This window comes from Hemitrygon akajei, chromosome 9 (assembly GCF_048418815.1).
Source record: "Hemitrygon akajei chromosome 9, sHemAka1.3, whole genome shotgun sequence".
NCBI lineage: Eukaryota > Metazoa > Chordata > Chondrichthyes > Myliobatiformes > Dasyatidae > Hemitrygon > Hemitrygon akajei.
In genome coordinates this window covers 106,237,366-106,246,860 of record NC_133132.1, presented here as the reverse complement: position 1 = coordinate 106,246,860, position 9,495 = coordinate 106,237,366, and positions in this window count along the sequence as shown.

The window sequence follows — 9,495 nt, the reverse complement described above, 5'->3', positions numbered from 1 at the left end:
TTAGACAGAGAGTGGTGAATCTGTGGAATTCATTGCCTTAGGTGACTGTGGAGGCCAAATCAATGGTTATATTTAAGGAAGAGGTTAATAGATTCCTGATTGGTCAGGGCATGATGGGATATGGGAAAAAAGCAAGAGATTGGGAGAGGGAAAATGGATCAGCCATGATGAAATGGCAGAGCATACTCAATGGACCAAATGGCCTAATTCTGCTCCTATCTCTTCTGGTCTTATGATACACCAATGATACTCCAATGATCCCTTCCCCCTCATTCCTCTCCAGAAAGTACAGACCCAAAGTCACCAGAAGTAGGCCCTTCAGCCCATCATATCCATGTTGACCTTAGCCTGGTTCAGTATTTTAAGTGGATTCTAGTCTTGTACTTCAACATATGCATTGTAAATACCAAGCCCAAATTCCTCATTATGATTCCATTCTCATTGCTTCTCTGCTCCTTACCTGCCCATCACCTCCCTTTGGTTCACCTCCTCCTTCCCTTTATTCACAAGAACATGAGAAATAGGAGCAGGAGTAGGCCATCTGGCCCATCGATCCTGCCCCACCATTCAATAAGATCATGGCTGATCTGTCTGTAAACTCAGCTCCATCTACCTGCCTTTTCCCCATAACCCTTAATTCTCCTACTATGTAAAAATCTATCTAACTGTATCTTAAATATATTTAGTCAAGAAGCCTCAACTGCTTCCTTGGGCAGAAAATTCCACAGATTCACCACACTCTGGGAAAAAACAGTTTCTCCTCATCTCCGTCCTAAATTTTCTCCCCTGAATCTTGAGGCAATGTCTCCTAGTTCTAGTCTCACCTCCCAGTAGAAACAACTTTCCTGCTTCTATCTTATCTATCCCTTTCAAAATTTTGCATGTTTCTATAAGATCCCCTCTCATTCTTCTGAATTCCAGAGAGTATAGTCCCAGGCGACTGAATCTCTCCTCATAAATTAACCCCTTCATCCCTGGAATCAACCTGGTGAACCTCCTCTGCACTGCTTCCAAAGTCAGTATATCCTTCCTCAAGTATGGAGACCAGAACTGCACACAGTACTCCAGGTGCGGTCTCACCAGTGCCCTGTATAGTTGCAGCATGACCTCCCTGCTCTTGAATTCAATCCCTCTAGCAATGAAGGCCAACATTCCATTTGCTTTCTTAATAACCAGTTGCATCTGCAAGCCAACTTTTTGCGATTCATGCACAAGCACTCCCAAGTCCTTCTGCACAACAGCCTGCTGCAATCTTTCACCATTTAAATAATAATCTTCTCTTCTACTATTCCTTCCAAAGTGGATGATCTTGCATTTACCAACATTGTATTCCATCTGCCAGACCTTGGCCCACTCACTTATACTATCTATATCCCTCTGCAGACTCTCTAGATCATCTGTACAATTTGCTTTTCCGCTCAGTTTGGTGTCATCAGCAAATTTTGCTATTCTACACTTAGTCCCCTCTGCCAAATCATCAATGTAAATGGTGAACAGCTGCGGGCCCAGCAGCGACCCCTGTGGCACCCCACTTACCACTGACTGCCAACCGGAGAAACACACGTTTATACCAACTCTCTGCCTTCTATTGGTTAACCAATCCACTATCCAAGTCAATACACTTCCTCCGACTCCATGCATCCGTATCTTATTTATAAGTCTCTTGTGCGGCACCTTATCGAATGCCTTCTGGAAATCGACCTCCACCTGTTCCCCTCTATCCACTGCACTCATTATGTCCTCAAAGAACTCCAGTAAGTTTGTCAAACAGGGCCTGCCCTTTCTGAATCCATGCTGCGTCTGTCTAATGGAACCACTCCTTTATAAATGTTTCGCTATTTCTTCCTTAATGACAGTTTCAAGCATTTTCCCAACTACAGATGTTAAGCTAACTGGCCTATAGTTGTCCGTCTTTTTCCTACATCATTTTTTTTTAAATGGCGAGATATTTGCTGTCTTCCAATCTGCCGGGACCTGCCCAGAGTCTAGAAAATTTTGGTAAATGATTATCAACACGTCTACTATAATCTCCAACAATTCCCTCAGCACCCTGGGATGCATCCCATCAGGACCAGGGGACTTATCTACCTTCAGGCCCTCTAGTTCGCTCATCACTATCTCTTTAGTGACAGTGATTTTATTGAGGTCCTCACCTCCCATTTCATCCATAACATCACTCTTTGGCATATTAGACGTGTCCTCCACCTTGAAGACCAACACAAAATAGTCGTTCAATGCATCAGCCATTTCCTTATCACCCAATATCAATTTCCCCTTCTCATCTTCCAGGGGACCTACATTGACTTTAATCACCCTCTTCCACTTTATGTATTTATTCTTCTCTCCTCTTTTATCAGATTTCTTCTTCTTTAGCACTTCCACCTCTCACCTCCCAGCTTCTCACCATCCACCCTCCCTCACCCATCTAACATCCCCCTCAACTGGTCTCACCTATTACCCACCACCTTGTACTCCTTCCCCTCCCTCCACCTTCCTATTCTGTCTTCTTCCCACTTCCTTTCCAGTCCTGATAAAGGGTCTTGGCCTGACTCATCAACTGTTTATTCCCCTTCGTAGATGTTGTCTGACTTGCTGAGTAGCTCCAGCATTTTGTGTGTACATTGCTCAAGATTTCCAGCATGTGTAGTATTTTTTGTGTTTACATCTTTGTAACCCCCTGGGTTGACTCAGGGTTGCTCAGCTCGTCCTCATCTAGAGGGAGCAGCCTTTAGCCTCGCCAAACTGGATAATCAGCTTGTGTGGATGCTGTGTGATGTCCCCTACCTCGCCAAATAACAGACAGTACACCATATGCAATTAAATGTTTACACTTTATAGAGATTACTAGAAACAAGTGATTAATAACGATATACCGTAGATTCCGGATTTTAAGCCGCTACTTTTTTCCCACATTTTGAACAGCTTTGAACTTTGCGGCCTTTAATACGGAGCGGCTAATGCATTATTTTTTTTCATGCCGCCTCGTAAACATTTTGCCTCGTAACAGTAGACCAATAAAATTGATGAGTAGTTCACAGAGGTCCAATGAAATTGTACGATAAATCAAGCGCACTTTCACAATTAAATTATTGTAAATCAGTCATTTGTACTCACCCTCATCAACATGGAAAACACTCGAAGCATTGTGCTGCCTTATGGCAGTTATTTAGTTTATAATATTTTCGCTTAGGAATTCATTTTCTAGTTAAAGTTAGAAGAGTTTTAACTATATTTGTTTTCTGTACTACATCGCGGGATGCTATGAAGTCACACCCGGTTTCGCGGTGTCTTGTGGGAAAAATGCCGTTTGCGATAAACGGGACGGCGGAGCGAAAACGCTGCTTTTAAGTTAAAGGCGATCAATAACTTTTCCTGGTAGGCTGCAGTATATATATTTTTACCAGTCGCTAGGAGATATTGGAATGTTGTTCAGTAAAGAAGTATACACAACGTATATTTAAAAGTAGCCACGTTACGGGCACGGTTCGAAAAAAAGCATTTGCAATATGTATTTGTTTTTGTTACCATATGGATTTAATTAAAAGTTAAAAAATCCTCACGTGTAATATCTTTCTGTGTAAATATCTCATATTACAACGTGGGACACCTGCGGCCGAAAATCCGGTGCGGCCTAAAATCCGGTGCGGCCTAAAATCCGGTGCGGCCTTTACAATTAAAAAATTGATTTTATTTCTAAAATTAGAGCCAGCAGCTTTTAATCAGGTGCGCTTTGTAGTCCGGAATCTACGGTAGTATATATGAAGGAAAAGAAAATAAAGAAAAGGCGCCAAAACTTATCAAAGTCCAAACCACTTCGTGCACAACCGTTGAAGCTCAATTACCAAAGTCTTCTGGCCACCATTCGATCCCCTCCGAACTCCTCGACTCGCAGCTCAGGACCACCCAAGTGGTCAACCAAGCACATCTATCTTCGTCTCCTCTCCTCGGAGTACCTCCTGACCTCGGACCCCCACTTGGGGTCCATTCCTTGCCCAGCTTACAGCATTGCATCCTCTCTCTCTCACCCCCTCACACTGACTCCCCCAAAATGCCCGCCAACAATAGCTTACAGTCTCAGAACAACATTAATCCCAATTGGTTAACAAAGGAATACAATTCTCGTTATCAGTAAATTTTAACCCAAACAAGCTTCCAGCACTCTCTCATAATTAAGAAGCATTCCTACTTTTAACAAAACAAAGAAGCCATCTTGATTAACATACACAGTAACAAAGAAAAAGAAGAAACCCCCTTTACATCTTCAACATGTCTGTTTGACTCCACATGGAGAACAATGTCTTGATGAGATTTCTCTTTATCTATCGGATCTGCTATAGGATAAGTCCATGTGTTGAAGGTTGTATAGCTATGGATATCAAACAAAGGAATAAATATATTACTTAGAGTCAAGTTTAAGTTCAAGTTCAAGTGTATTGTTATCTGAGTGTACCTATATACAACCAAATAATACAATGCTCCTCTGGACCACAGTGCAATTACAAACATACATCACACACAGCACATAAAACAAAATATTACCACAAATATGTTAATAAAATATACTTCAAAGTGCAGTAAACAGCTCACTGTCCTAGTGACGAAACATTGGAGATGGCAAGTTATTCATTAGTCTCACAGCCTAAGGGAAGAAGTTGTTACCCAGGCTGGCAGCCCTAGTCCTGAGGCTTCTGCACCTCCTTCCTGTCAGTCGGGGGTCAAAGAGATTGTGGGATGGGTAGTAGGGATCCTCAACAATGCTTTGGACCCTTTGTCTACATTGCTCCTGGTAAATGTCAAAAATAGAATGAAGGGAAATCCCAGTAATCTTACCAGCAGTTTCTACTCTCCTCTGTAGGGTTTCAGCATCTGATGCCTTCCAGCTTCTGTACCATGCAATGAAGCAACCAGACGGGATGCTCACAATGTTGCTTCAGTAGAAAGTTGGTAGAATAGTAGCAGAGAGCCTTGCACACCTCAGTCTCCTCAGAAATGTAGATGCTGCTGTGTCTTCTTCACTAATGAGGAAATGTTATGGATTCAAGTTAGATCATCCAGTGAAGCAGGCCCTTTGGCCCATCGAGTCCATGCTGACCTGATCTGCCTAGAGTCATTTACCTGTATCCGGATCATATCCCTCCATATCCCTCCCATCCAGGTACCTATCTTGTTGGAATTGATCCCACATCCACCACTCTCACTGGCAGCTCATTGCACACTTGCACCACTCTCTGAGTGAAGAAACTCCCCTCAGATTCCTCTTTCACCTTTATCCTCTGATACCTCTGAGAGGAAATGCTCTGCATGCATTCACATATTTATCGACCTCTAACTGAAGAAATTCCTTCTCATCTCAATAGCAAAGGGATGCTCCTTTATTCTATGGCCATGCCCTCAGACTCTGCCACTAATGGAAACACCCTCTCCATGTCCACTCTATCCAAACCTTTCAGATTTTGTTGTGTTTCAATGAGATACCATCTCATTTTACCTGATCCTATGTTAACCTTAAAGATGTCACGGTAGTGTAATAGTTAGCACAGTGCTTTACAGTACAGGCAACCCGGGTTCAATTCCCACTGCTTCCTGTAAGGAGTTTGTATGTTCTCCCTGTGACCAAGTGGGTTTCTTCCGGGTGCTCCAGTTTCTTCACACAATCCAAAGACATAGGGGTTGGTAGGTTAATTGGTCATCATAAATTGTCTCGTGATTAGATTAGGATTAAACTGGGGGATTGCTAGCTGACATGGCTCAAAGGGCCAGAGGGGCCTATTCCGCACTGTATCTCAATAAATAAATTTTAATAATCTCATTCTTTTCTCTCTACATTCCTATTAACACCCTGAGATTCTACCCATCTCCAACACACTAATGCAATTGACAGCAGCCTGTTAACCTGCTAACCTCCACGTCTTTGGGATGTGGAGAGAAACTTCAGGATATATTAATTTACAGATGCAGCATGGTAAAAGGACCTTCGGCCTAATGAGTTTACAATGCCCATTCCACCCATGTGATCAACTATCCTACCAACCCTTTGGAAATTGGGAGGAAATCGGAAGTACACGGTCACGAGAAGATCACATAAACCCATTACAGACAGTGCAGCGAATTGAACCCAGTTCAATGGCCTCGAAATACTGTTATAGTGAAATAGTGCCACCCCAGACATTGGAGGAAACCCTTGAGATGACAGGGAAAATGTGCAAAATCCACACAGACAGTACCCGAGCTCATGATTGAACATGTTTGCAGAATATGCCCTTTTATATTTCCTGCATTGCACTAATTCTAAAATACATGTTAACGTCACAAACAATCAATAACCATTAAAAGCCCTTTACAGCACTGGAGCAGGTAAAGTTGAGCCAGATGTCAAACCCTCCTCCACCACTTGTACTGGTAGCTCATTCCACACTCTCACCATCCCTCTGACTGAAGTTCCCCCTCATGTTCCCCTTACACATTTCACTTTTCACACCTGAAAAGTGTGGGAAAAAACTGCTTGTATTTACCCTATCAATACCTCTTACAATATTATAAACCTCAATCAAATCTCACCTCATTCCCCCACACTCCAGGGATTAAATCCTAACCTATTCAACCTCTCCCTATAACTCAGGTCCTCAAGTCCAAGCATCGTCTTGGTAAATTTGCTCTTCACTCTTCAAAAAGATAAAAATGAATCAAAATTGTATAGCTATCTTAATAATAAGGTTTATGTATTTTGAAACTATTTACTCAAAATATAATTCCATACAATGAGATTTAATAATTGAAAAGTAGCTGTTCTACTACAGTAATTACAGTTCAGATTTCAACCCATTAACAGACCCGGGTAGCTGTAATACCTTCTGTCTGATAATCTTTAAAGAACAAAGTAATTACGAATTTAGTCACTTGTGAATGGTTAGTGCCTGTGATGTGGTTAGCTGAGTCTACAGCAGCCTCTTCTGAGCCCGTGTGTTGAAGCCTCCATACCAGACTACTCACTATCATACATAATAGAAACTTATTAAGGGACTTGGGCGACGTGAATTTTGTTGTTTTGCAGCAGCAGTCCAGATAAATCCATAATATTCAACTGCATTGTTATGAAAATTCATGAATTGAAAGTTTGTAACTTGAGGGATTCAGGTAAATAGGATTTTTGCTTCAGTGGGGACTTGTCTGTAAACTATGCTACTGAGCACCATTAACAATGTTAATCTGCTTTCTAAGGATGAGTTTTGATTAAAAACTGGATAAAGTGTCATTTTTCTTAGATTTCCTCTAGTTAGTATAATTAATGAGAGACAGAAGTGAATGCAGCACTTTAATCTAGATGGTGTTAGTTCCATCTGCTATGTTTTTTTCATATATTCCTGCGCTCTTTTAAGCATAAGAATTAGCATCAAATAAATGGTTGTAAAGATGGCTATGTCTTTAGTGAAATAATTTTTAAGGGCAGGGTGAAAGAGAAGACTTAAGATAACCTGCTCGATATTCAAAGCAACAAGAAAATGGCTTGTAGAAATACCTCCATTTCCCCAGGCACAAGGCTTTACCGATGTTGAATGGGGATTCTTGATATCAAAATCCTGCAACTTCCAACAAGGCAGAACATTCAGTATTCATGTGCACACATCAGCCTGTTATTGAAGTGTATCATGGGGTCCCTCTTAAAAATACCTTCCTAAAACATTCATTATGGTGCATTTTATCAGTGGGAGATAAGTGCACAGAATGAATATTGAATGAAAGAGCTGATATGAAGCAACAAAGACCAGAGAGAGGATAAACAGAGTAATCCCAGATGACAACTAAAAGAAATAGTTCTTCGCTGTTATGTTATCATTGCATCAAGTATATGGCTCCTTTCATTTGTTTAAATAATGCCCTTCTGAACCTTAAACAATGCTGCCACTCAAAAGCTAAGATGACTACATCAGGTTTACAAACTTGCAGGAGAGGGTGGCCAGTTAGAATCTTCATAACTGAATGGAATCTTGCAACCCTCACTAATTTTATTTTATTGAAGCTCCATTTAAAAAAAAAAGCATTTCATTCAGATACATGCAACACACACAAAATGCTAGAGGAACCCAGCAGGCCAGGCTGCAGCTACGGAAAAGAGTACGGTTGACATTTCGGGCCAAAACCCTCCATCAGGACTGGAGAAAAAAAGATGTGGAGTCAAGTTAGATGGTGGGGGGAGGGGAGAAAGAAACACAAGGAGATAGGTGAAACTAGGGTGGGGGAAATGGTGAAGTTAAGAACTAGGAATTTGATAGGTTGAAGAGATACAGGGCTGGAGAAGTGGGTATCTGATATGAGAGGCCAGAAGGCAATGGAAAAAAGAAAAGGGGGAAGAACACCAGAAGAGGGAGGAGATGGAAAGGGAAGGAGATAAGGTGAGAGAGGGAAAAGGGAAAGGGGAATGGTGAATGTGAAGTTGGGGGAGGGGTATTACTGTAAGTTTGAGAGATCGATGTGTATGCAATCAGGTTGGAGGCTACCCAAATGGAATATAAGGTATTGCTCCTCCAACCTGAGTGTGGCCTCATCACGACAGTAGAGGAGGCCATGGACTGACACACCGGAATGGGAATGGGAAGTGGAATTAAAATGGGTGGCCATTGGGAGATCCCACTTTTTCTGTTGGATTGAGCATAGGTGCTTGGAGAAGTGGTCTCCCAATCTATATCAGGATTTTCCAATATACAGGAGGCCACACTATGAGCTCCAGATACAGTAGATGACCCCAAATGTCGCCTCACCTGGAAGGACCGTTTAGGGCCCTGAGTGGTAGTGAGGGAGGAAGTGTAGTACTTCTTCCGCTTGCAAGGATAAGAGCCTGGAGGGAGGATGGGATGAGGGAAGACATGTATGATAAGGAAGAGATGCAGTTGACGGTAGCATTGATGGTGAAGAAAGGGATCCCCTTTCTTTGAAGGAGTATATCTCCTTACTATTGGAATGAAAAGCCTCATCCTGAGAGCAAATGTGGCAGAAACGGAGGAATTGAGAGAAGAGGAATATATTTTTACAAGTAACAAGATGTGAAAAGGGATGGTCCAGGTTGCTGTGAAAGTTAGTGGATTTATAACAGACATCAGTAGATAAGCTATCCCCAGAGATAGAGACAGAGAGATCAAGGAAGGATCATTCAGATACATCACAGGTTAAAATGGCAACCACTCTGCCTGTGACCACAAGGAAATTTAGAATGCTGTGGGTGCAGCACAGCAGTTCATGGAAACCAGTCTTACCTCCAGGGGTTCTATGTACACTTCACACTCTCTCAGTAAAGCAGCCGATATAATCTTACCCCCCCTCCCCACCACCCCCATGGATATTCTCTCTTCTCTCAGCTCCCATTTGGCAGAACATACACAAGCCTGAAAGCACGTACCAGCAGGCTCAAGGACAGTTTCTATCCAACTCTTAAATATTTCCCTGCTATAATAAGATAGATTCTAGACCTCACAATCAACCTCATCATGGTCTTGCACCTGA